We start from the raw sequence: 25,809 nt of genomic DNA on the forward strand, positions 1-25,809 counted from the left end.
CAGTTCATTAATTTAGAGCTCGCATGATGTACTAGTCTCTGGAAATACCCTCAAAGACAGAAGTGTGTTCTCTCAATCTCCTAGGTATTTATTAATCATGTTGATACTCAAGAGTCACCATCACAGTTGTCAGTAGTTACAGAGCACGTGCAAATCACAGGCCAAATTCCTTTCCAGGAAGACTTGAAAGCTAAATGGTTTTATGCCACCTCTGAAGAAGACAATATTATAAATTCCATTTGTGTGTGTGTGTATGTGTGTGTGTGTGTGTGTGTGTGTGTGTGTACATGTGCACATGCATGTGCCAATCCTGGGGCTTGAACTATGGGCCTGGAAACTGTTCCTTAAGCTTTTTTTCCCTTTCTTAGTTTCTTTCTTTTTTTACTTTACTCAAGGCTAGCCCTCTATTACTTGTCCTGAATGGTCACTTCCAGCTTTTGATTGGAGTAGTCCATTGGAGATAAGAGTCTCACAGACTTTCCTGTCCAGGCTGGCATCAAATCACGATGCTCAGATCTCAGCCTCCTGAATAGCTAGGATTACAGGCATAAACCACCAATGACTATCTCAACATTTATTTTTATAGCCTTATTTTCTATTTCTATTTTTATTTATTTATTTTTTGTCAGTTATGGGGCTTGAACTCTGGGCTTGGACTCTGTCCCTGTGTTCTTCAGCTCAAGGCGAGCACTCTACCGCTTGAGCCACAGCGCCACTTCCAGTTTTCAAAGTGGTTTATTGGAGATAAAAGTCTCATGGATTCCTGCCCAGGCTGGGTTTGAACTGTGATCCTCAGATTTCAGCCTCCTCAGTAGCTAGGATTACAGGCGTGAGCCACCGCCTCCCGGCTCTTATTTTTTATTTATTATTTCTCACAAGCAACAGAGTATTCTAAAATATATGTCAGTTAGACACACAGAAGACTCTTAGAACATGACTTGTGCCAATTGCCAGGTTTACAGACAGCTGCCTCTGAGCCCCTGGCACTGAGACATACCATGTCCATAATGCATATACATGACTGCATAACAACACTTTCCTGGCACCGTGAATGTATTAGCTCTAGGAGAATTTGTCTAGAAAATACGGCTCTGGTTCTGTAGAAATTATAAATAGACCTGGTGTGCATGCATTTGTTTCCTTAAAAAAATACATAGTGTTCATTCATGGTATACATTTGTGATTAATTTATTGACATAGTATTCCTAGGGGTTAGTTGTAAGCACTGTATAGAGAATGGAAAAAATGTGAACCAAAAGAGCATGCATAAATTCTAAGTTGAGCATTCCTTAACATCCAGTATGACTGTATTACAATGGCATTTATCCAGATAAACTAGGTGAAGATTAATTGTACTCAACATGTTGGATCATTTTCCAATGTTCTCTGAATGGTAAAATATATATACATATATATACTACAAATTTGGTATTTTCTTTTCCTGATTTATGTGTTTAACATAGTGAAAGCAAACTTGAGAAGGAGCAGATCTTGCATTTGGAGGAAAAGCCAAGTGTCCCACACATTTTTTAAGAATTTTGAGGTTTGTTTGAGTTGTAACTCTTGGGAGAATCATGCTTTTTGTAATTTGTCATCGTTTAGCAATACAAGAGTATTGAGAAACTTCAAGCTCAAGCCACTTTGGTATATTAATAAAAGAGAGCATTGGTATGATTATTAACCCTCCTTTGAAATCTAGGTGAAACAAGATCTCCTAGTGTGTGACTTTATGCAAAATGGCTTGACCCCATCCAGTACAGCATCTGGTATCTTGACCCTGTAGGAAACTTATTCATTGCTTGTCCACAAGTGACAAAAGATCTCTTAAAGTGTTTGAAGGAAACATTAACTCACAGCTCAGTAAAATCCATAAAAATAATCCAGTTAAATACATGTGTGTACTCAATAGTACAGTTAAAGATACATTCATGTAAAGTAGATGCTACTCAAGAGGGTTGTGATATTTATTTGAAGTCTCCTCATAAAGGTCATTCAAATCTTGAGGTAAAAGTACCTTCAGATTTTTGATGGTGGAGACAGAGTCTGAAAGTATCAGATATGTAACAATAGGTCAGGCAGTTTGTTATACACACAGCCCTAATTGAACCCTCACAGTTACATGATATTCAAATCATTGGGGGTGTTTTGTTTGGTTTTTGTCTGCTTGTTTCTGGGGAAGGATATCACTCTGTAGCCAAGGCCAAATCTGCCTCCTGAATAGGGAGACTAAGATGGGTCTTACTGAAACCTTTGTCTTATAGGTATGAAAACAGCAGCATTGAACGCAGGAGGCGCATGGAATGATTGATCTCATTCTTTTTGTTACTGTCTTTCCCTTCCTCCATTTTTTTTATTTAAAAATCACTTTATTGTTATTGTAACAGTGATGTACAAGTAGATTGCAATTATGTGCATCAGGTAATGAGTACATTTTATTTCCTAGAGTGAATTCCCTTTCCTCACTCTCTTTCAGTCCCTCCCTTCTGCCTCCACCCAGGGGTTGTATAGTTCACTTCCATCAGTATCCAGCGAGCTCCACAGATGTACTTTTTCACCCTTTTTCACTTCAGCTCTTCCCTCCCCCTGCTCTTAAAGAGATACATGTGGATACACCATAAACTGCAATACTTCCAAAGACTGGAAACATGATAAAAAAGACTAGGATATGATAAAGTATACAGGATTCTAGATATTCCCAGTGAGCTCAAAAGAGTATACTCTTCGGAGAGAAACACAAAGAAGCAGTGCCTACATGCCTTCATAATGCCTACATGCCTCTTCATATTTATATAAAATTATATATATATATATATATCTCAAAATGGACTCCAAGAAAGGAAATAAGACATTTCCACTGCTTCGAAGATGTTGCTCTGAGAGGAGTTAGTATTTGAATTGCTGCAGCCACTTTGTCACCATGAGAAAAAAACAATGCTAATGAATTGAGAAATAAAGAGTGAAAGTGAATATTCAGAATATAAACAGATCCTGCATGGAGGGGGGAGGGAGAGAAAATGTGGAGGATGAATATTTTCATATATGTATGTATGTGTGTATGCATATATATAGATATATAGATATATGAAAATAGAACAATGAGGCTTGTTGAACTTGTTTTAAAGGGGGAATTGTTTTAAATAGGGAATTGAGAGCGATGGAAAGGTAAGTCTGATCAGGGAACATTATAGGCAAACCTGGGTAAATCAAAAATGATATCCCCCTTTTAACTAATAGGTGCTAATAAAAAATATTAAGAGTAAAAACAAAGAACCGAAAGTTGGATTTCATTCAAGAGGCTGGTGAACCCAAAACAACCCTGGGGTGGTCTTTGGTTCTTTGCAAATAATATAAAATGTTCAGCCAATTTTAGTTTCATAATAGACCTTTTAAATCTGAAAGCAGTTTCACCGAAATAGAGACACAAAGCACAAAAACAAGAAGTTGGAGAAGATGATTAAAATGGCATGCTCGTGTGGCAAAATGGTTCTTGTCAAACATGCTGTTTGTTAGGAAAGAAGCCAAACATGGACAAGACACAAGCACCATGGAGCATGTGGGGTATCTACTGGAACCCTAAGATCTTTCTGAAATCCCAGCAGGGAGTATTTGACATTTTAGGATATGCTTTGGGAGTGAAAGACATGTTTGCAATGATACATGCGTTCACCAAAATATTTACAAGAAAAGATTTAAACAAAAGAAAGTTGTTGCTTGTGGATGACAATTGTGATGCCAAGACTCATGAACTTAGAAATGTTCTTTTTGATTGGATCAATAGTTAAATGCTCTGATAGTCTCTGCTACTCTATTAAGACATATGGATTTCCTATGATGCCTTTGTGCATAACATTTTTAACAAAGTAAGTCTATATGAGCTTCCATGTTATCATATTAAAGTTACAATCAGCTCTGCAGTATGAGATGAGCAATCTGATACTTCCCCTCCCTCTGTATGATGGAAAAACCATCAAAGGGTCTTCCCAGCTGGGGCTGTTTGGACAGTTACTTTTGTAGGTAATAACAAATTGTTATGCAGCATGGTTCTGTGGTGGATGCCCACCAGCAAACTGTGGGAGCAATTGCCAAATCATGGGTTCTCAGATTAGTCAACTCTAAACTCCTTGACCATCTGGTAGATATATTTCAGATTTCAATTGATGTGAAATCAAAGGTAAATTATAGTTTGCTTGTTTTTTGTTTGAACTCTGGGCCTCTGCATTGTCTCTCAGATCTTCAGGCTCTACCACTTGAGCCACAGTGCCACTTGTGGATTTTTGGTGGTTTATTGGAGATAAGAGTCTCACAGTCTTTCCTGCCCAGGCTGGCTTTGAACTGGGACCCTCAAATCTCAACCTCCTGAGTAGTTGGATAACAGGTGTGAGCCACCATTGCCGGCTCAAATTATACTCAACTTTTCCACTGTTATCCTTCATAGATTATTATTATTTTTAACACTCTATCATCCAAATTGACCAAGTTACCAACGAAAATCAGCTCAGTGTTGAGTTTCTGCTTAGTTTGTCATCCTTTTGTAAACTTTTAAAAGAAAATCCACGCTCTAGACAGATATAAAGGTATATCCATACGTATGATGAAGATTATATCATAGGCATACAGACATACACACATATGAATGTATGACTCAGGCTGTTGAATTACACCTATAATTCTAGTAGTCAGACTAAATCTGAGAAATTTGGTTCAAAACAAGTAGCAAAGTCTAGTGGTTCAGTGGATTGTGACACATGAGTCTGGAAGGAAGAGGGGTTTTAATTAATCACCTTTGTCATCTCTTTTCAATTTCAGATTTTCACAGAAGGCCATATTGTACTTAGGATGGCTAACAGAAATGCTCCATTTTACAATAATAAAGTAAATATTACATAGGAAAATGCTCTCTTATCCAGTTTAATTTTGTTTTTGTGCATCATTAAGTAATAAATAATGGAATAATGGAATGATCTCTGAACAAACTGACAACATTAACTGGGGTTTAAGGGGTATCTCTGTATGATCCATTAACATAAGTTGACTTTCAATACAACTACACAATGGGGACCCTTTGGGAGTTATAAAGGCAGAATTCTCTGCATCTATTGACAAGGTTATCTAACTACATGGCATAATCTTCTCTGATCACATGTAGGTATTATGTGCTCCATTTACATTTCTGTGTTCTTTGGAAAACATACCCTGTGTGGCTACAGAGCTTTCTGCTCTGATCTTCCTATTGAATTCTGTTTCACATTTTCAGTTTTCTGTTTCACTTCTGGGATATTGCTATTGACTATGTACAAAATTATCTCCTTGGGCCAGAAAATTCATCTGAACACAGCAATGCTTGACTTCATCCCCAGAGAGAGCTTGTAATGTCTGATGAAAAAGAACTGAATTAAAAGAAAATGTTTGCACATACTGTTGACACAGAGTGGGAAAGGGGGCTCGGAGGACACAATACAAATTGGACATATAATGAATGCAAAGTTCAGCAAAGCAATGTGTAGAATATAAAGAGCAATGTCCAACACAGTGACAATTTGGCTATTACAATCTAAGCCTAAAGTTGCTTCAAATGATAGATTATTATAATTTAATAAAATTATTATGAAAAAGTAAGTACATAAAGACTGGAGCTAAAATTTCTACCTAGTCTCAAATTATACAGACTGAGGTTTTTATGCAGAGTGCCATCAACATCAACATACATGCATATATATTATTTATGTTATATATAATAGTATATACTATAGAGTACACTTTTATATAGTCTATATATGTATATGTGTACATATATATATAAATCATGTAGGTAAGATAACAATAAAACCACCTGTGTATCCACTCTGTAACTGCTAGAAAATAATAATATCTATAAATTTTCTTGTGTTACCCTTCTCTACTAGGTCCTCCAGCTCCCAAGTAACTATTCTCTTAAATTTTGACTAATCCATTTCCTCTCTTCCATTAATACCCTCACACATATTTCTAAACAATATTTCATGTAGTATGCCTGCTTGCTTCTGATGTTAACGTTAATGACATATTCCAATGTTCATTCAGTATTGCCTTTGAGATTCATGGGTGTTGATGCATAGCAGTCCTTTACTTACATTGTTCCAATCCCTAGGTACACAATTCATTAAAGCCATTTTGCATTAGCTGTGCATTTGACTTGTTTCTTTGTGAGTGGTTTCTCTAGTGTACATGACTAAGTGTAGAATCATTGCATTGTAGGAGTTATATATATATGTATATATGTATAAATATGTATGTATATGTATATGTATGTATATATATGTATATGTATGTGTATATATATGTATGTATATATGTATATACATATATATGTAAACTTTTCTATGTAAGGAAAAATGGTTTTGGAAAGGATTCATTGTTACCTACCCACAAGTAAACTAAGGAAGTACTTAGCCAAATCCTTAACTCTTAGGTTTAGTCGACTTTAGAATATTCAGCAACCTTGGTATCAATTTCTATTTGTGATTTTAATTTATATTAAATTATATATTTACATGTGATGATAATTTTAATTTTCATGATTGTCAGTGAAATTTAATATCTTTATTTCAGTATGACACAAGATTTGCCAGATCTCAGCCTGCTGACTAGCTAAGAGTATAGGCCTGAGCTACGAGCACTTTGTTATTTACATTATTTTGCTATTCACATAGTCTTAAGTAGAATGCTTATTTACTTTCTATTTTGATTTTTAAAATGTAAGCAATTAAATCTAAAATTTTCCTCTTTAATCTATTTTTATTGAGACCTTAGCTTTTTTTTTTTTTAATTTAATTTAATTTTATTTTTGAACATACTGTACAGAGGAGTTACAGTTACATGGGCAGGATAATGCGTACATTTCTTACCAAGCATTGCAGCCTCCTCCTTTGTTTATCCTTCACATCCCTTCCCAGCCTCCCCCCTCCCCCCCCTAATCCCAATCCTTCTCCTCCCCCCCCCCCCCCCCCCCCCCCCGCCCCAACGTTGTAAAGCTCGTTTTGGACATGACAACTTGTACTTCTCATTGTTGCAACAGGTCCACCTGTATCCTTAAACAACTGGTTTTTCCCCATCTCCTCCACAAGTTATACTGACATCAAATATAGTGAAAGCAGGGGTTATACTGTGGAGGAGGGACATACAAAGCAACAAAGGGATAATCTTATAAATGTGTTAGAAACACATGCATGAAAGAAAAAAAACATTAAAATACACATCTAAGGGTTCATTTTCCTGACATCACATTATCTGACCTTTTCCGCTTGACTCATACATATACTAGATATTACAAATAAGGGAAACCATGGGACCTATGTTTCTTTGGGCCTGGCTTACTTCACTTAATATAATTTTTTCCAAGCCTTTCCATTTCCTAACAAATGGGGCAATGTCATTCTTTCTGATGGAGGCATAGAATTCCATTGTGTATATATACCACCTTTTCTTGATCCATTCATCTACTGAGGGGCATCTGGGTTGGTTCCATATCTTAGCTATGGTAAATAATGCTGCAATAAACATAGTTGTGCTGGTAGCTTTAGTGTGGTCTTGTTTGTAAACATTAGGGTAAATGCCCAAAAATGGGATTGCTGGGTCATCGGGGAGTTCTATGTGAAGTCTTTTGAGGAACCTCCATACTGCTTTCCAAAGTGGTTGAACAAGTTTACATTCCCACCAACAATGAAGTAAGGTTCCTTTCTGTCCACATCCCCTCCAGCATCTGTTGTTGTTAGAGTTCTTGATTTTTGCCATTCTAATTGGAGTGAGGTGGTATCTCAATGTTGTTTTGATTTGCATTTCTTTTATGGCTAGGGATGTTGAACATTTCTTCATGTGTCTATTGGCCATCCTTCTTTCTTCTTCAGAGAAGCTTCTAGACCTTAGCTTTTTCTATGCTCTGTTCTCACAACCATTTTATTATTTATGACTTGATTTTACTTATTCCTTCTTTAATTCATGGACTACCCTTTTCTCTGTTTATGATTGTTTTTCATCCTTCTGCTCATCTCTATTGATTTGCAATTTTGCTGCTTTGTAGTCGCATGCTGTAAGCCTCAGATACTTATCCTTTGAAATATGTTGAGAGTTTTACTGACCAGAATGGTAGCAACTTCTGCAAATGTTTCAGATGTGCTTAAAATATTTAGACTACAGCTAGAAAATAAAGCATATAGTAGATCATGATGCACATATAGCCATTAGAGAAAGCTACCATAAAGAGCGGTTTACACATCCTATACATACTGAGTTTTATATTAATAATGTTTTGATGATATCTCATATTATAGCGATTTACTTATACCTCCTTATAATCATTTCAAAGTATGATTTATACTTTTGACATCTTACTGTATGGGTATAGAACTTCCATTTAGCTGAAGATTTAAGTTTATAGAACTATATACAATATTTTACCTCTATTAATTTTCTATTTACAAGTTACTTATTTCATCAATTTTCTGTTTAAAAATTAATTATCTGAGCAAGGTGCCAGGGACTCACACATATAACTCTAGCTAATGAAGAGGCTGAGATCTGAGGACAATGATTCAAAGCCAGATTGGGAAGAAATATCTGTGGAGCTGTGTCTAAAGTGGTAGGGTACTAGTCTTGAGCAACAAAGCTAAGAGACAATACCCAGGCCTTGAGTTCAAGACCCAGTGACATCAAACAGAAAAAAAAATTACTATCTCTAATTTTTGTCGAAATCATCAAACTTCTCACATTATTGACTTGCCTTGGGTTTTCCTTTTCTTTATTTTTGTCAGTTTTGGGGCTTGAACTCTGGGGCTATATCCTCCACCTCCCTCACAGGGAATATTTTCATAGACCTAGTTGGGGCCTAAACCTTCAGATAGTACCAAACCCTATATGTGTTGTTGTTGTTCTTAAAACATTCAAAGTTATAATAAAGTTGTATTAATGAATTTCGCATAGTAAGAAATTAGTAATACTAACAAATAATAAAGGAGAATAATGGTAGCACTATACTCTATTAAAAATTGTGTGTTGGGGCATTTCTCTGAAAATAACTTATTGTTCTGTCCTCGTGGTTTTTTGGACAGAGATGGTGTGAATGACATGATTCCTGAATAGTGGACCACTTAGAGACGTATCAAATAGGGTGAGTGACAGAAATTGTGACCTTGTCATATGTTTTTTTCTTTCCTCATGAAATTGAAGGCTTATATTTTCACATAAGAGAAACATTAGCTGTTCTCCTTTTTGCCATATATAAATTGCCAGTATCATTGCTATTGTGCTTTGGGTCAATTGTTAAGTCAAATAAGAATTCCTTAAAACAAGCTCTACAGTGCATAAACGCTCCACATAATACCAGAGATGGCCACTGAGGGACTAATGGTCAGATGGCATACAAAGTGTGGACATCATGGACCAAAGGACAGTTCCTGCAGAGCAGGATGGTGCAAGATTCCATCTCATGCTACTCAAAAAGGTATACAACTTCCACTTGGAATTCTCCCTAGAGGTTTGCATTAATGTTGTATTATGCCATGCAGGTAACTGTCAGCCCCTCATTAGAACAGGGGCTGCTCTTGGCAGTCACGTTGTTTGACTTCTAGATTTCCATGTCACATGTTCTGAGATTTGATCTTAAGGCCTTGTGTTTGCCAGGTAAGAGCTCCACCACTTGAGGCATATCCTTTATTGCTTTCTCTCTTTTTCAAAAAGGGTTTCACATTTATCTCAGGGCTAGACTGGACCATGATCCACCAACGTACAGTTCCCAAGAGCAATTGGTACTGACTACCCAGCCTTGGTGAATTTTCAGATGGATGAGTTGACACTGGATATTAACAGCATGAAATAAATGCTTTCTGTGTTGTGTTGTGTAGTTTTGTTTTTTTACCATGATTATGCATTCTTATACTTTACATATTTGGTTTATACTCTGTCAATCACATTCATCTTTTATTGTTGCTAAACAGTCCTTCTGTGAGAAGTGGGAATCCTTGCTACTGAAACTTGGTGCTTTTGATATGACCATAATCATCTGTCATACCTTTCTTGTTTTCTAATATGAAAATGTATTCTGGTTTCTTCTTGAATAGCTATGTCTTCTATCAGTCCTGAGACTCAGAAATTCTCCCAAGAAGTCTTGATTTTTCTAGTGGAAAATGTTATATAAGTACTACAATTTCAGTAATCAGGGTATTCAATCAGCTGCATTTTTTCTGGCTTCTAGGATTATTCATGGAATAAGCTATGAAATAGGATTTATGCTAAATATAAAGGAAGATATTATATTGATATTTTCAATTCAAGCATGTCAGGTTATTTTCATTGACTTCTTTGATTTTTGCATTTCTGTTTGTTTTAGATCTTTCATCCATATGGATCTGGTTGCTTAAGATACAGATAAAATTACTTGGTTACAATGAATATGTATAATATGATTATCCTTTATGTTCATGATTTATTTTCATCCTTATAGTATACCTATCAGAAGTATAGACTCAAAGGTTTATGTTTAAATTTACTCAAAAACACTCCAGTGTGCTATTAATTTAGATTTTAACAGTTTTTATTTAATAAGTCTACCAAATATTAATATGGATCTCAAATCAAACTTTAAGACAAAATACAATAATAAAGCTTTAATTCCTATTCATTATGCAATGTTCTGTTCCTTTCCTAGATGTAACCACTTGTATTAGTTTTTATTTGCATTTCCTCTTTTAAATGTAAATGTACATGCAGGCACTAACATACACAAAGATCTCCTTTTAAGAACAAAGGCAGCATATCCCTTATTATCATGATTGGTTGGTGATTGAATTGCTTGATATAATCACATAGTTTCTATCCTTGCATGGACTAGTTTTAAATATTGGCCTAGATCAGGGATGGTCAACAGGGCTTCCCTACACATGTGTTGATAGGTCTTAGGATAAATGTTGCAACAGTCATACATTGTACTGTTGGTCTGCGAGTGGGTAGTTGCATTCAGAATTTCAGAGTATGTTTTGGGAGAGAATTTTTCATCTTTCCACACATTTAATGTAGTTTTATACATATTTGATTTTTTTCTTATATTTGAAAAAAACACAAGATTCATTTCCACATACCTTAGCACCTGTATTTTGTATATGACCAGGTCAATTAAGATTGCTGTAACAAGGTACCATTGATCACTGAGTGGACCATAAACATCAGAAACATTTTCTCATTGTTATGGAGGCTGGGCATGTGAGGTCAGGCAGAGTAAAGATGTAGCAGGGTCAGTATCGGATGAAAATCTTTTGCTGGAATGTGTTTCATATATTGAAAAAAAAAAAAGAGAAATCACTGGGCCTCTGGCCTCTTCTAACAAAGGTGGTCCATCCACACTTCCAGGAACCATTGTTTTGAGTTTAGGTCTTCAAGAAATGAACTTGGTCAGGTTTCCAAATATTCAATCCATAGCAACGCACAAGCATTTCAGATTTTTGAGTTAAATAATTAAACCCTTTACAATTTTTTTTCAATGTTAAATTCCTGGTGTGAATCTTACCATTTAATATATTAGATACACCCAGATAGGTTTTGTTATATTTATTGTTAAAAGGGTAATACATTATATATGATGTATATGTGACATTATATGAGGATGGCACACATAATAATACAAGCACATCACAATCTTCTTAAAGCTGTAGTCTATGTTATCCTTTGTTCATAGTATAGTCGAGTCTACTAACATTATGAAAATTCCACATACACCCTGTACTACTTTAACGTACATATGAATGCAGTGACAGTTTGATAATTTAATAACATTAAGTATTTTTCAGACCAGGTTAACTTTCTTTCATTGCTGGTTTGGTTTTTATTTCCACAACTCAAGTTCTCTGGAAAAATCTACCATGAAAAATTTTTTTGGTGAAAAATATTGGAAGTGTAAATTGTTTTGGATAAGGAGCTGGAAAGTTATAGTGAATTGTTTTCAGAAAATGGATATTGAAATTGTCGAAGGCCAACATTCCTGGTCTTTCTTATGGAACCCAATATCTGATAATAAAACTTTTGCATCTGAAGTAGATAGACAATCTTCTGTTTTTCTTAGAGTCGGCAGAAGACAGGCCTACGTGCTCAGCATGCAAGAGCCACCACAGTTGGCTTCCTGGGCACTGAGAATATCAGGATGAGCTACGGAATAGACCATTTAGAAAGAGCAGATTTAGAAATCAATTTAAAGAGTTCATATATTATATGTAAGAAATTACTTTCTATTTCTTATCAGCACAATGCAGCTCCCATTTGCGGACACTGTGGGAAGTTTTTGACAGCGTTTGGAGACGTTGTGAGTCAAAGTGAACTGCTTTCTGGTTTTCGAAACTCTGTGCCTTAGCAAAGTCAAGATGACCCTATTAATATGTTTAATCCCTTGAGCAAATCTTTCAAAACTTGCTTTCTCATAATTGATTTCAATCCATAATTTCAACACTTTCATGAGTTATTAGACACTGGGAAACTATCAGTAGTATTATACCAGTGATGGAAAATATTTTTCTAAAACAAATGGAAAATAATGGGACCATTTTTTATTATCTTTACCCTTTAAGGCAACTGTCATGAAGCAGAGAAAAAAAATTTTCTATCATTGGGCTGCCTTTTTCCTCTAAAACATGCTAATATCGCAAATATATTCAGAACAATTCTGCCATTTCAGAAAGATTTTGCTCATATTTTCAGAAGATGTTCCTAAGTGGAGTAATCTCTATTTTAGATAATGAAAGTCAGAGAATACTAGTCACAATAATCTACAGTCTAATCTACCAGTATTTAATAATTTTCCTTTATGTATTGTTTGCCCAAGTCTGTAGCTACTATGCTCATTTAATTATCACACAGAAACTTAGAGAAAAAGAGCAACACTAAGATTTGGACTTCTTCACCTCACATTTAGTCTGGAAATAGGCAATACAAGTCTGTACCAAGGCAAGATCTCATGATGTTAGCAGGCATCAAGGATTCTTCAGAATTTGCATTTCTTTATGGGAGCCACCATGTAATCTGGAGATTGAAGGCCTAATCTGCCCTCAGACATCCACTCTCTAGTCTAAGCAAGAGGAGGAAATGCATGAAGAGGAAAGGTAAGACAAACTAGCACCTTTCCTATTGTAGTCTTGAAATGAGATCATAGGTTAGGTACCACTGGTTTTTAGACAGATATCCCTGAGTAACTGACCCACCTGCACACCCGGTTAAACAAGAATCTGATCCAAAGGCAGAAGACAAGAAACATACCTCATAAACTTAAGCACATAAAATTTTAGGGAAGAAATTGCAGAACAATATTCTGCCCTATCGATTCATAAAAATAGCATCAATATAACCAGGAGCTCTGGACCAGAGGCCCAACTTCAGGGTTTCCATATGTCAGGTTGACCATGTGCCCCAATTAGCCAAATACAAAGACAGGGGTGAAGGGCAGAGAAAGGACAGCTATCATTTGGCATGGGATGCTGAAGAAAATGGCAAAGTAATAAGCATTTCAGCCCACAGGGTGCACACATGAATCTCAGGTTTCAGTAGAGGAACTGTTGGTGTGCTGGGTGGTAATGGCTAATCCTGTAATTCTAGCCATTCAGAATACCAAGATCTGGAAGATCAAGATTCAAAGTCAGCCTGGGCATAATAATACATGAGACTCCATTTCCAAAACTAAGCAACAAAAAGCTAATCCGGAGGTATGGCTCAGGTGGTAGAACACCAGTCCAGTAAAGATGGGTGAGGCCCTGAATTCAAACCCTGGTACTGGAAAATTATGAGACAGTGAGTGTAGAAGATGCACACAGCTGGTCACAGGTGAGGTTCAGCTGATCATCAGCTCAGATCATCAGGCAAGAACGCATTGCTGTAGTGTAGTGATTTGATTGTTGTCACAAAATGTTACCAATGATTCCTATCTTCCCTGGATTTGAGTGACTTCAATAGGAATGTTCAAAGAGGGTGTAAAATAGTCTTTTGTGCTGCATTCAGTTAACCTGGGACCAAATAAGGAATCCGTGCTTTTCAGCACTACTAGCAGTGTCTAAGTACCTTAGGCTAGATTCAACTATTGATTATAACATCAGTTAGCCATCAGACTCACTTTCATTTACATAGGTCTATTTGGTACTAATTATTTTAAAGCTCTAATGTTTATGTTCAGTAAAGGAAATAGATTTAAAAAATAAAATGGATGGTATAACATTCTTTTTCATTAGCAGGAATTTTTGTTAAGGGGGTCACAATGCCAACAATCTGGGTTATATTACATTTGGGAGTAAGAAGGAATCGTAATACAGTGGGGATGAAGTATGCCTTTACTCTTGAATCATTACATTCTCTTTTTAAAATTCATATGGAAGGAAGGAAAGAAGGAAGGAAGGAAGGAAGGAAGGAAGGAAAGAAGGAAGGAAGGAAGGAAGGAAGGAAAGAAGGAAGGAAGAAGAGAAGGAGGGCGGGAGGGAGGGAGAGAGGAGGGGAGGGAGGGAGAGAGGAGGGGAGGGAGGGAGAGAGGAGGGGAGGGAGGGAGGAGTTCTTTCTTCAATACCATATGTATAATCATGCTCTACTCTGGGACTAACATGATATCCTTTGTTGGGTAAAAACATGAACAAGCTACATGCAAGGCTGTTTAGTCAGATACTTTTATAGATGTGTTGTTTCTATTGTATCCAAAATCACTCTAAAAGTGAGTGACCGCTCTTGATAGATTCCCATCAAAAGACATACACAAGACACTTCAGCCAGATGCAAATTATTCAGACAAGATGGGTTTATTTTCTATTGCTTGCATGCTCCAACCTCCAAAAGGTTTACCCCTCCTTTCTCCAGGTCTGCATTATCGTTGGTCTCTTGCTCATTAGCATCTCCCCTTGACAGAAGAAGGAGAAAACTTACATTCATCTTGTCAGTGTGAAGGCGTTCCTGGCAAGTATTAGGGGAGTTGGGACAAGGTGAGCAGGGATGTGACTGTCAGAGATGCTTTGGTGAAGCTATAAAAGATAAGCGTGGTGCTCCGAGAGGCCTCAGCTCAAGGACAAAGAGCCACAGTCGGAACTTTGAATCATATTTGAGCTGTTGTTCTTTCCTCTGGACACCAGGAGGCTGTTTGATGCGAATTAGGCTTTATCTGAGATCGTGAATCATGGAAGGTGTTCATTGTTCAGAGACTCAATTTATACCTGAGTCCACTGAACAAAGGCAGTGCCCTGTTTCCATGCCTAACTATCCCCGTTTATAACACCTTTCCATACTAAGCTTCTGGACTGACAATACATTTACATACATTGTTATGTGCATTATGCCTGCCCTTTCTTTCTCCCCTCCTCCCTTCACCTCCAGCTCATACCAGCACACACACACACACACACACACACACACACACACACACACACACCCCTCCCTTAATTCAAATTAATCTACTCTAGATAACTCACTCTGTTTTTCAATGCCACTCATCACAGCTGGTACTGTGTTTCCACATCCCTCGTATAAATGGAAGGAGATGGTCCACACAGTGAAAGGCTGATGATTAGCCTCTTAATGGTTTGAAAATAGAAACTCACTTAGAGATGTGAGCCTCCCTCACCATTATCAGGGTTTTTGTTTCGTTTTTGCACTCTACTCACAGGGATCCACAGAAAATCAAGCTGGTTTCTGTTGAAGGATATTTGGACACGAGAAACAACAATTGTTACTGTGCTTTTCCTCTTAAACTTGATTTTCCAAGCCACACACTTTCTAATAATAGATATAGACTTAAAATTTGGAGGACAGCGGGAACAATACAAATCAGAGTTGCCTTGAATTAAGCTAGACACACTTTCATTATTTGTGATTCTGGGCAAATTACTTTAACTTTACCAACATTTATCTTCTTATCTACAAAACTGAGTTAAAAGTGAAATTTCAAATGAACAGCTAACTTAATTAAATGATTAAGAATATGAGGCCAAGAGAGACTAGGCCCAAATGAATCACCCAAGAGCGAACACTGCTTAACTGGAAGGGGGATTCAAAGTGATTGCAGAAAAACACTTCATGTCTGAAGGGGGGAAGGGATAACCTGTAAGTTAGGCTTAACAAATGGAAAGAAGGGTCCCTCTCTCTACTTTTGAATCATATATGCATTATTCTAGTTCCATAGTTGCAAATAACCCTTTTTAGTTAAACCATGTTCAACCTCTTTCATCATCATCATCTATTATTTTTGATTCCTGTTTGTTACCTTTGTGGGTTTCCTTATGCAGATCATCTGTATATTTTGTTAGATTTATACCTAAATATTTTAATTTGGAGGGTAAAAGATCTAGTTACATTAGGTTTCAAGTTTTAAATTACATGTCTATTTCACGCCAGTAATCCTAGCTATTAAAGAGGATAAGGTCCAGAGCTTTGTGGTACAAAGCCATCAAGGGATAGTTAAAAATATCCAACAATGAAAGTTAGGCTGGAGGTGTGGCTCAAGTCGTAGAACATGAGCGGAACAAGCAATCATTTCAAACTGAATTTTAGAAAAAAAAAATGAAAGCAATTTTTGTATCCTATGACTTTGTTATATGCTATGACTTTTTTTAATAGTAAATTGGTTCCAAGATTTTTATCGTTCTGTCTGATTTTTTTATACAGAGAGATAATCACATCATTTATAAAGACTACTTCAGCTCTTCCTTCCCCAATATCATTTGTCTCTCTTTTTTGTCTCATTGCCTTAGTTAAGATTTCCAGTACAATGTAGGAGAAGGGCAAAGCGGACCATTTCTTGTTCTTCATCTTAATGGGAAAATTTTTCTCATCAGCTGCTTGTGTGAATTTTTTAATTTTATTTTTTGCTTTTTTTAATCTTGTTGATGCACCTATCTGCATACCCAGACTAGATCCTCCCTTCCTGGTAGTGGTATGTATTTCTTTATGCATATTTTTAGATAGAATATGTTCCTATATTACTGAGGAGTTTTACATTTATGTTTATGTGAGACATTGTCTGTTATTTTCATTTCCTGTAATTGTTTGGTTTTCGTATTAGATGACACTGGTCTCATAGAAGAAGATTAAAAAATACGTGACATTTAAATTGTTCAATTTGTAGTACTTGATTCCACAGTGGTAGCAAGATGGCCAATTTTGGTATACACAAACACACACACACACACACACACACACACACACACACACACACACACACACACACAGACTCTAAGATAGCTGCAAGGGATTAGAGAAACTTACCAGAACTTGATTTAGAAAAAAAAGAGCTGATCATGGCTTATATCGAGGTGCCAAGTGCAGTAAGAAGGTAGATTGTTATAAACTCTTGCTGCCTATTTACTCCAAGTGAGCCAGTAGCTACAGATTGCTACTTCTCACAAATGTGTGCCTTAAAGACATTCATGTGTCACTGTAGTTAATTACACTGTAGTTAACTAATACAAGACTGTTTCCCATTGAGGATGAGAGCAGTTTCTCCTGATAAGTCTCCCCTTCACCATGTTTGAATGCCTACGAGTTGAAGGCCCAGAATGGGAGAGACGCTATTACAAGTTTTTTGGGTTTTTGTTTTCCTTAATAGATTTGATTGCCAGTGTAGCCAGGGATACATATCCACACACTCACCTTTTCTGGACACCCTGTTCCATGGTTTATCATTCCCCTACTAAGAAACTTCTTGACCTAAAACTAAAACAATTGATAAAACTAAAACAATCATCTGGGTTTGTCTTTCCTGTTTTCACACCAAAAGGAAGGGAATGTTAAATTTTCATTTTAGCTTATTTTCTCCCTGAACAGCATCAAAAGTGCCTTATCTCTCCTGCTGCCCATTATTTTGAGACCCAGCTTGCCTGGTGTACAGAGCCACCACTCTACCAGAGTGGAACAGACGCTAATGGCCTCCTGCTCCGCCCTCAGCCAAGTGTCTGGCAGTGGCCACTAATAAAACCATCTGTTCCCGAGGTGAGTCCATTGCTTGTCACTGCTATAATTTGGGGATGCATAGACTTTTCAGGCTCCTTGGTTATTAGAGCCCCAATGGAGCCCTTGGGACCCACAGCAACTGTGTTCATAATTACGTGAAAAAGACTTAGATGGCTTTTCCATTCACACTGGGTGATCTTAGAGCTGCCAAAGACTGTAGTTAGATAACTAAACCTGAAGGGTGATCTGAGGACAGCTAGGACTGGAACGCTCAAACACACATTTGTTTTTCCTTTTGTGTTAAACTTTTTGTTTTACTGGAGGAGCACACATGCAAAGTTGATAGAATACTCAGTACTGTTGGCTCTAGGAAAATAGATATTCACTTGAAAAAATAAAAATGGTTGTAGCCAGGCACCTGTGGTTCACGCCTGTAATCCTAGCTACTCAGGTGGCTGGGATCTGAGGATTGTGGTTCAAAGCCAGGCTGGGCATAGAAGTCTGTGAGACTGTTATCTCCAATAAACCTCTCAGAAAACCGGAAGTGGCGCTGTGGCTCAAGTGGTAGAGCGCTCGCCTTGAGCTGAAGAGCTGAGAGATAGACCCAGGCCCAGAGTTCAAGCCCCACATCTGACAAAAATAAAATAAATAAAAGTGATTGAATGGATGATAGGTGATGGGCACCTTTCATTAATAGTCATTATTCCATCTGTCATACTGATACTTCATGGTATCTGACAATCCTTTCAGTCTTCATACAGTGTATGAGATCACCCAGGAGTGGTAAGCAGCAGAACTGCCATTTGAATCCAGGCTTTTTTTCCCCTAAAATCTTTTGACTTCCATTATACCACAGAGGGAATAGCATCAGCTTCAAAGGTTGCCATTTTTTAACACAAATATGTTTATAGCTTGGGTTACTCTTCTTCCCGTCACATCTACTACACTCAAGGTTTATGATTGACACTAGTTCCTTTATAAAAGAAAAGGCATCTCCAAAACCTGCTATCCTCTTCTACCATTTATCACATTGCAAACATGTTGCTTTTGAACTAGGAATTGGATCCTTGGGAGAGACCAACTCTACCAGCATCTTCTAGGGGATTCTTGATCACCAGACCTGGTTATAAGCTCCCTGGTCAAGGGATTCTGCGGTGGCAACTCAGAGACTAGATAACCTTTCAACCCATAGTCTTCTCTCCTCTGAGCAGCACTCTGGAAACTCCAGCTTTCAAGAAGTGCTTCAGATATCTGGAGTTCTCAATAGTCTAAACCTGGCCCACCTTCCCACTCAGTTTCTGCTGTCTTTGTTTTACAACATCTTATCACTTTTTCTTCTTTATTCCTCCTCACATTATTTCTGATTCTTCACTCTAGCAAACTGCATGGTGTGCAATTTGCATCCCACCTACCCTCCCTCCCTGGGGGGTTCAGGATTTACACCACTCAACCATGCCAGCAGCAATGTTTGAATCCTTAGTAGTGCTTTGTTTTTCTTTCCTTCATTTTTCCATGTTAATATCCTTGATCCTGTTTCTTTCTAAGGCTTCACAGACAAGAAGAAGATGGAGCCAATAAAGACTAATTTTCATAACTCATAGAGCTCTCAGTGAAATACCATGGAAAATGGACACACAGCTCCCTCTTTGACACGTTTGCCAATGCATTAATGACATGTCAGGCCATGTTTCATGACCTCATAATGATACATGCCAATTCTCTGTATCTTAGCTTCTCCACAGCAAGCTGTGCTTAATTGATGATGTCCTGTTTTTTACTAGGCAGTGAATGTCCTGAGCACAGAATCACTTTGAAAACATTTTCCAAAACCCAACATCTGCTGTGCCCCCATCATTTTGTAACTCGACTTGTAAAAATCATCAGAATCCTCAGCACCTCTTTTAATCTCAGGGGGCCTCAGATTCTTTATCACATGGAAATCAGCATTATATAAGGGTTGGCTCTTTTGCTGAGAGAAACACTTAAGTAGAGAGAAAACACTCCTCAAATTTCAGCATGTACATACTCACCACCTGGAAATCCTGTTGAAATTCAGGTTCTAATTCACCTGATTGGAGCCCATGCCCAAGATCCTGAATTTCTAGGAAACTCCTGGGTCCTGCTGATACAGCGGGTACCAGGATCATACACGGAATTCAAAATAAAAGCAAGAATTATTTGCTCATTCCATCCACAAAATGGGTTGTGAAATTGCTCACTGCTCAAGTGGGCAGAGCCTTGTGAAGTATACCCGGTGTTCTGTTAAACAACATCATTTAAGTTCTGTCACAGCATGTGAAATAGAAGGTCACTGGTCTTTCTCACTGTTTAGTAAATGAGAAACCCAAGGACAATGTGCACTCCGATAGCTCTCTGTGGCAGAGACAACATATATACTTGTTTGGGGCTCCTCATGTGACAGTCTCTCTGCAGTGTTATACTGGCATTCAATGTTCTGCAGTAATACTGGGTTATGTAGTGAGATGATGGCACAAATTAGCTCCCCGTGGAAGGTATGTGTTCTGAAATCTTACATTAACTTGAGCACCTGCTACATACCCTGAGAGCTGCATGTGAGCTGCTGCTCACATTACGGAAACAGCTGGCTAAGGTGAGTCTACAGCTTTGATCAGAATTTCAAAGACTGCAGTGAGAACTGAATCCAAAATCTGAAGAACCATTCAGAGATTAGTTAACATGTATTAACTGATTCTAGGAGAATCCAGGGCAGCTTGTTTAACAGGACAAAAAGAATCATTTGGCATAAAATAAGCACATGTGCAAGATGAGAGATCTTTGTTCAATCCTAAGAATCTAGAAAATGAAACTTGATGAGTTTGGCCAGGGAGCAGCAGGCTGGGGAGAAGAAAAAAGTGACAGGAGACAAGGCTGATTGAGGTACACTGTATGAATATACGGACATGCCAAAATGAAACCTTATGGGATAACTTAAATGATGTTAATAAGATGTATACTGAGGTGATCTAGTTAATAGGACCTTACTTAGTTGAAAAAGAGGTCCCACTCAGATGGAGGAGTAGGAACAAAGTAAAATAAAGGGGCCCTAGGGCTATGCCTTTGGCTATGCATGCATCGGATTCTTGCATTTTCATCACCAACATCTTCAGCTTTATACCACTCTCTGAAGTCAAGAAGATCCTTAGGGCTGGGAAGGTGGCTCAGTGGTAGAGCGCTTGCCTTGCATGCATGAGGCCCTGGGTTTGATTCCTCAGCACCACATAAGCAGCAGCAGAAAAAAAAAAAAAAAAGCCCAGAATTGGCACTGTGGCTCAAGTGGTAGCGTGCTAGCCTTGAGCTGAAAAGCTGAGGGACAGTGCCCAGGCCCAGAGTTCAGGCCCCATGACCGGACCCAAAAAAAAAAGAAGATCCTTAGCAGCTGAAATATCTGTAGGCCAGGAATTGACAGACTGTCTCTGTAAAGGACCGGCTATTTTTGAATTCAATACTATGTGGTAACTAGCCCAAGTATTTAATTATGGCATGACAGCCTGAAAGACACCATAACTATGAGCAAACAAGTAAGTTCATGTGGCTCACTTCCAGTAAAGAATGAAAGCTGGTAGTTTAATTCATGTCTGCAATTCTAGCATTTGGCGATTCAGGCAGGCAAATGAACAGTTCCAAGTCAGCTTGGTCTATTTAGCAATAACTTGTCTCATAAAGCAAACAAAGAAAATCAAATAAAACCAAAAAAAGTTATATGAAATAGATGATAGCTAGAATTAGTTATCTGTGGACTATAGTTAAGGTATGTGTGGGGGGGATACCAAAGGTTTAACTTCTAAGAATGATTAAAGAACAGGTTGATAAATACCAGGAAGGTAAAATATGTTTTGTTGGTGAGAAGTGGGATAAACACAGAAGGTCATGGGAAGGGTGGATAGATGGAGAGAGGAAAAGCCATCAAATACAGTCATTATATTCAATACACATTATATAGCAATTAAATTAGTTGACTTGAGAAAATGGATGGTATTAAAAAAGATTGGGGAGAACAATGGGAGGGGTGATTTTGATCAAGATGAATTGTATTCATAATCTGACTTGTTGAATTGAAACCTCAATTTATGGCTAATTAAAATAATACTCACCAACATGTGCACACACACACACACACACACACAAGCTAGATTGGGTCAACTGAGGGCTATAGTCAGGGTTTACTTTAGGGTTTACTCCATAGAAGCAAAAAAGCAATTTCCAGTCCAAGGCTCTAAAAATCCTCCCATGTGCTTCTTTTAACAGAGAGGGCAAAGTGTTCTACAAATGGGGTACAGCCTGTATCTACCATTGATTATTAAAGTCAAGAGGGGACGTCAGAAAATATCTGCACCATTACTTCACTTTATAGATATGAACATTGAAGCCCAGAAAAGCGAATTGCTCAAAACAATGCAACTGGCTGATAAAAGAAGCCCAGAACTTGGGGCCCCTCATTTTTAATGATCAGTAACTTTTACCCAGCAAAGGCCAAAGAAAATATGCAAATTGTTCAATCAAGGCCCAACGTGTACATTCCACTGAAGTTGTTAATTCTTAAACTTTCTAAACATTTAGTTTTTATTCAGATGCATAATGTTGTAAACCACTAAATAATAAAAACCATTAGAGTGGCTAAATGTTTTATAAAATATCCCTTAGGGCACTCGAGTCTCTGGCAAAACTCCAGATTGTTGTCACCCAAAACAGGAGGTGAAGTTAAAGGAGCCAGATTTTTCCCTAGGGGAAGAGATTTCCTCTGCAAATTCTCAAGTGAAAGGACCTGCTATTTGTAAGGAAGAAGCTTCTGTGATAGGTCCCCTGCCATCTCTGGTGCTGACACATTTTTCCTTTTCTCCTGTGTCATGTACCACTGTACACGTATGCCAATATGTTGGTCTGAATAGCTAAAGGAATGGTAGGGATTTTGCTTTGGTAAAATATGAATTCACATGCGATCAACACTACTGTGAATTACATGAGATCAACACTACTTATTGGATTGGAAGCAAAGTACATTGCTCTACTTACTCATGTTGGAGAGAAAACAAATGGAAAATCTTCCATCATGCAAGAGAGCTTATTTGTTCTGCATTGACATTTAAGAAGGAAGTTGCTTCTCATAGAAAGTACTTGTGCACTTTAGAACAATAACCTCTGATCAGTTATTGTTTGTTGTGAGAGGGTGCTTTCTCTGCCTGATTTCAAGAGCCACCAGATCTGCGTGTTATCTTTGCATTGGCTCATGCTATTTGGTTTGGTTGTCTCTGCTTGTCTTCATGCATTGGGCATCTTAGGAAACAGTAAAGAAAAAATAAACACATTTAAAGGCCAAGGGAAGATAAAGAAAACCAAAAATGTCACCATCTACAGCTTGCAATCTTGACAGAAATTTAAGTGTGATAATGAAGGGAAATTTTTAAGCATTTCTAAGTGTGTACCAAACTCACATTCTGAGGAGAAAAAAAAGAAAAGAAAAGTCCAGCACAAAGAGGTGGAATCTGCCAAGGTTGAAACATCGACTTGTGCCTCTTTGGCAACAATTTTTTCCTGAGAAAATCATCCATCTGCTTATCCAGATGCCCATTAGCCCTTCCACACCACTGCGTCCAGCGGTACATCTTCTGTGCCCCAGAGAACTAACTGATAAAACACTGTGATTTCCCCCTCTCTTGGCTCCTCAGACAAATAACATTTTCTTTCTTTCATTATCATCATGTAATTATAAAGAGAAGTTTCAATTCAACATGTCAGTTCGTGAGTACAATCATCAATGTTATCCCTTCCATCATTCCCTCCCCTCTGCCCCAAAGTCACCCATCAAAGATAATCTTTTCCTTCATTTAAAAAGGCATATAAGTTTAACTGTAGAAAAATGTGTGGACCTCAATAGTACCGCATAGAAGAAATAGCAACCATCTCGATTCCAATCAGCAGCGAATACTAGGTTAGTTTTGCATGAATTCAGATCAGAATCTTCAGATCAAATGCATTTTCCTTTTGTGTCACCTGATCACTCCTTCATTCATCTCTACAGCCATCTACATTAAGAACAGCATGAGAATTGTCACTTAACTTGTCTTTTTCAATGACATTTTGTTGTTGTTTGCTGGTACTAGGATTTAAATTCAGGGCTTTGCCAGTTGGTAATCTGGTATTAAACCACTTGAGCCATGCCTTCATCTTGGCTTTTGGATGGTTATTTTGGAGATAGATTCTTAAAAACAAAAACAAAAAAAACAACTTTTTTTTCTACCCAGTTTATCCTCAAACCTACATCTTCCAGATCTCAGTTCCCTCCCCCCTGTCTCCCCCCCCCCCCTGGCTAAGATTACAAGTGTGAGCCACTGGCTCCCAAAAGGGATTGTGTGGGAAGAAGAGGTGAGAGTAACACTCGGGTTTGAACTCAGGGCCTTAAACTTGCTAATCAGGCACTCTAACATTTAGCCACACCTCCAGCTCTCAATGTCTCCTTTATAAACATTTTAAATTAAATGTATTGTTGGTTATCTTTAAATAACTGCTTGATAGGATAGTAATTTAACATGTGACTATCTGAGTATAGTATATCTTGTTCCGTGTTATTCTCTTCTCATCTGTCCTGACCCCACTTCAAGTTACCAGGTTCCATTTTCACATATGTGTGTCAAGTAATGTGATTGCATTCTCCCACCTTTCTTCTTCCCATTCCTCTCAATAACTTATTAAAAAGAAACATATTTGCATTCATCCTTAAGAACTCAGGGCATTAAGAATTTCGCATGACATCTCAATCTTGTCTGAAACCACTTCTTCAGATACCTACACTGCTTGCAGTTTGCTATATGTCTTCCCACACACCAGCTTGTTTATCTACATGTGTAGATCCATGTGTGTGTGTGTGTGGATGTCTGATTGTCTGTCTGTCTGTGTCTGTGTCCTTGTACAAAAGGAATGGCACCATCCATGTTTCCAGGCTATTCTCAGCATCTTGGTTCTTCTGTTGAATACTTAATTGCAGAACTTTTTCTATGGATTTAACTGTATCAACATGTTTCCTTTAAAGCTCTGGCTGCTCTTAACCAATTCGGTTTCTCCTTTGCCTAATTTTCTTACCATATTCTGACAACGTTAACAAGTGAAAAGAAGCCAAGGATCACAGACACGATGATCAGTCCCCCATACATATTGTACATATGGGAAACTGCAATAAAAATATAACTTTGTTTAGTATTTTAGCATTTGCATCTTTGTTTTGTAGTTTCCTTCTTTGTTGTATTCTATTTTTTAATTAATTAATTAACTTACTGATTGATTGATTGATTGACTGAATTTCTGCTAAAATCCAGGTCATTGACTTTCCTAGGCCAATGTTCTATTACCTAAGCTAAGGAGCTAGTCCAGTATTTTTCTGAGTAATTGGAGACAGAGTCTTATCTCTCAGATTTTCCTTCCTAAGTTTGTTTTCAAATAGAGATCCTTCTGAGTAGCTAAGATTACAGATGTAAAGCCACAGGTGCTGGGCTATTTTTTTTTTAACATAACATGTACCTGAGGAATTTTCTAAAGATGGAAAAACAAGGCTCTTTTTTGACTTTTAAAATCAGGGATCTCTATCTTTATTCATTAGGGTGACTTATTGACAATAAAGCAGTTTAAAGATATCCACTAAGGTTTAGAGGGTTTTATACACTTACACTGTTAACAAACCAACACAGCCACTAACTCAAAAAGCAAATAGTAGTCAACAACTTAGGCTAACATCAGATGAAACCAATATTTTGTCCTAACTCTCTGCTATTTCCGAGTTCTATGTGCCAATTCTATTCTATGTTATGTATATATATGGAGGGTTTCTAATATAAATATATGTATATATGTAAATATATGTATTTACTTAATATT

Source organism: Dipodomys spectabilis, unplaced genomic scaffold (genome assembly GCF_019054845.1).
Source record: "Dipodomys spectabilis isolate Male_0828 unplaced genomic scaffold, ASM1905484v1 ptg000054l, whole genome shotgun sequence".
NCBI lineage: Eukaryota > Metazoa > Chordata > Mammalia > Rodentia > Heteromyidae > Dipodomys > Dipodomys spectabilis.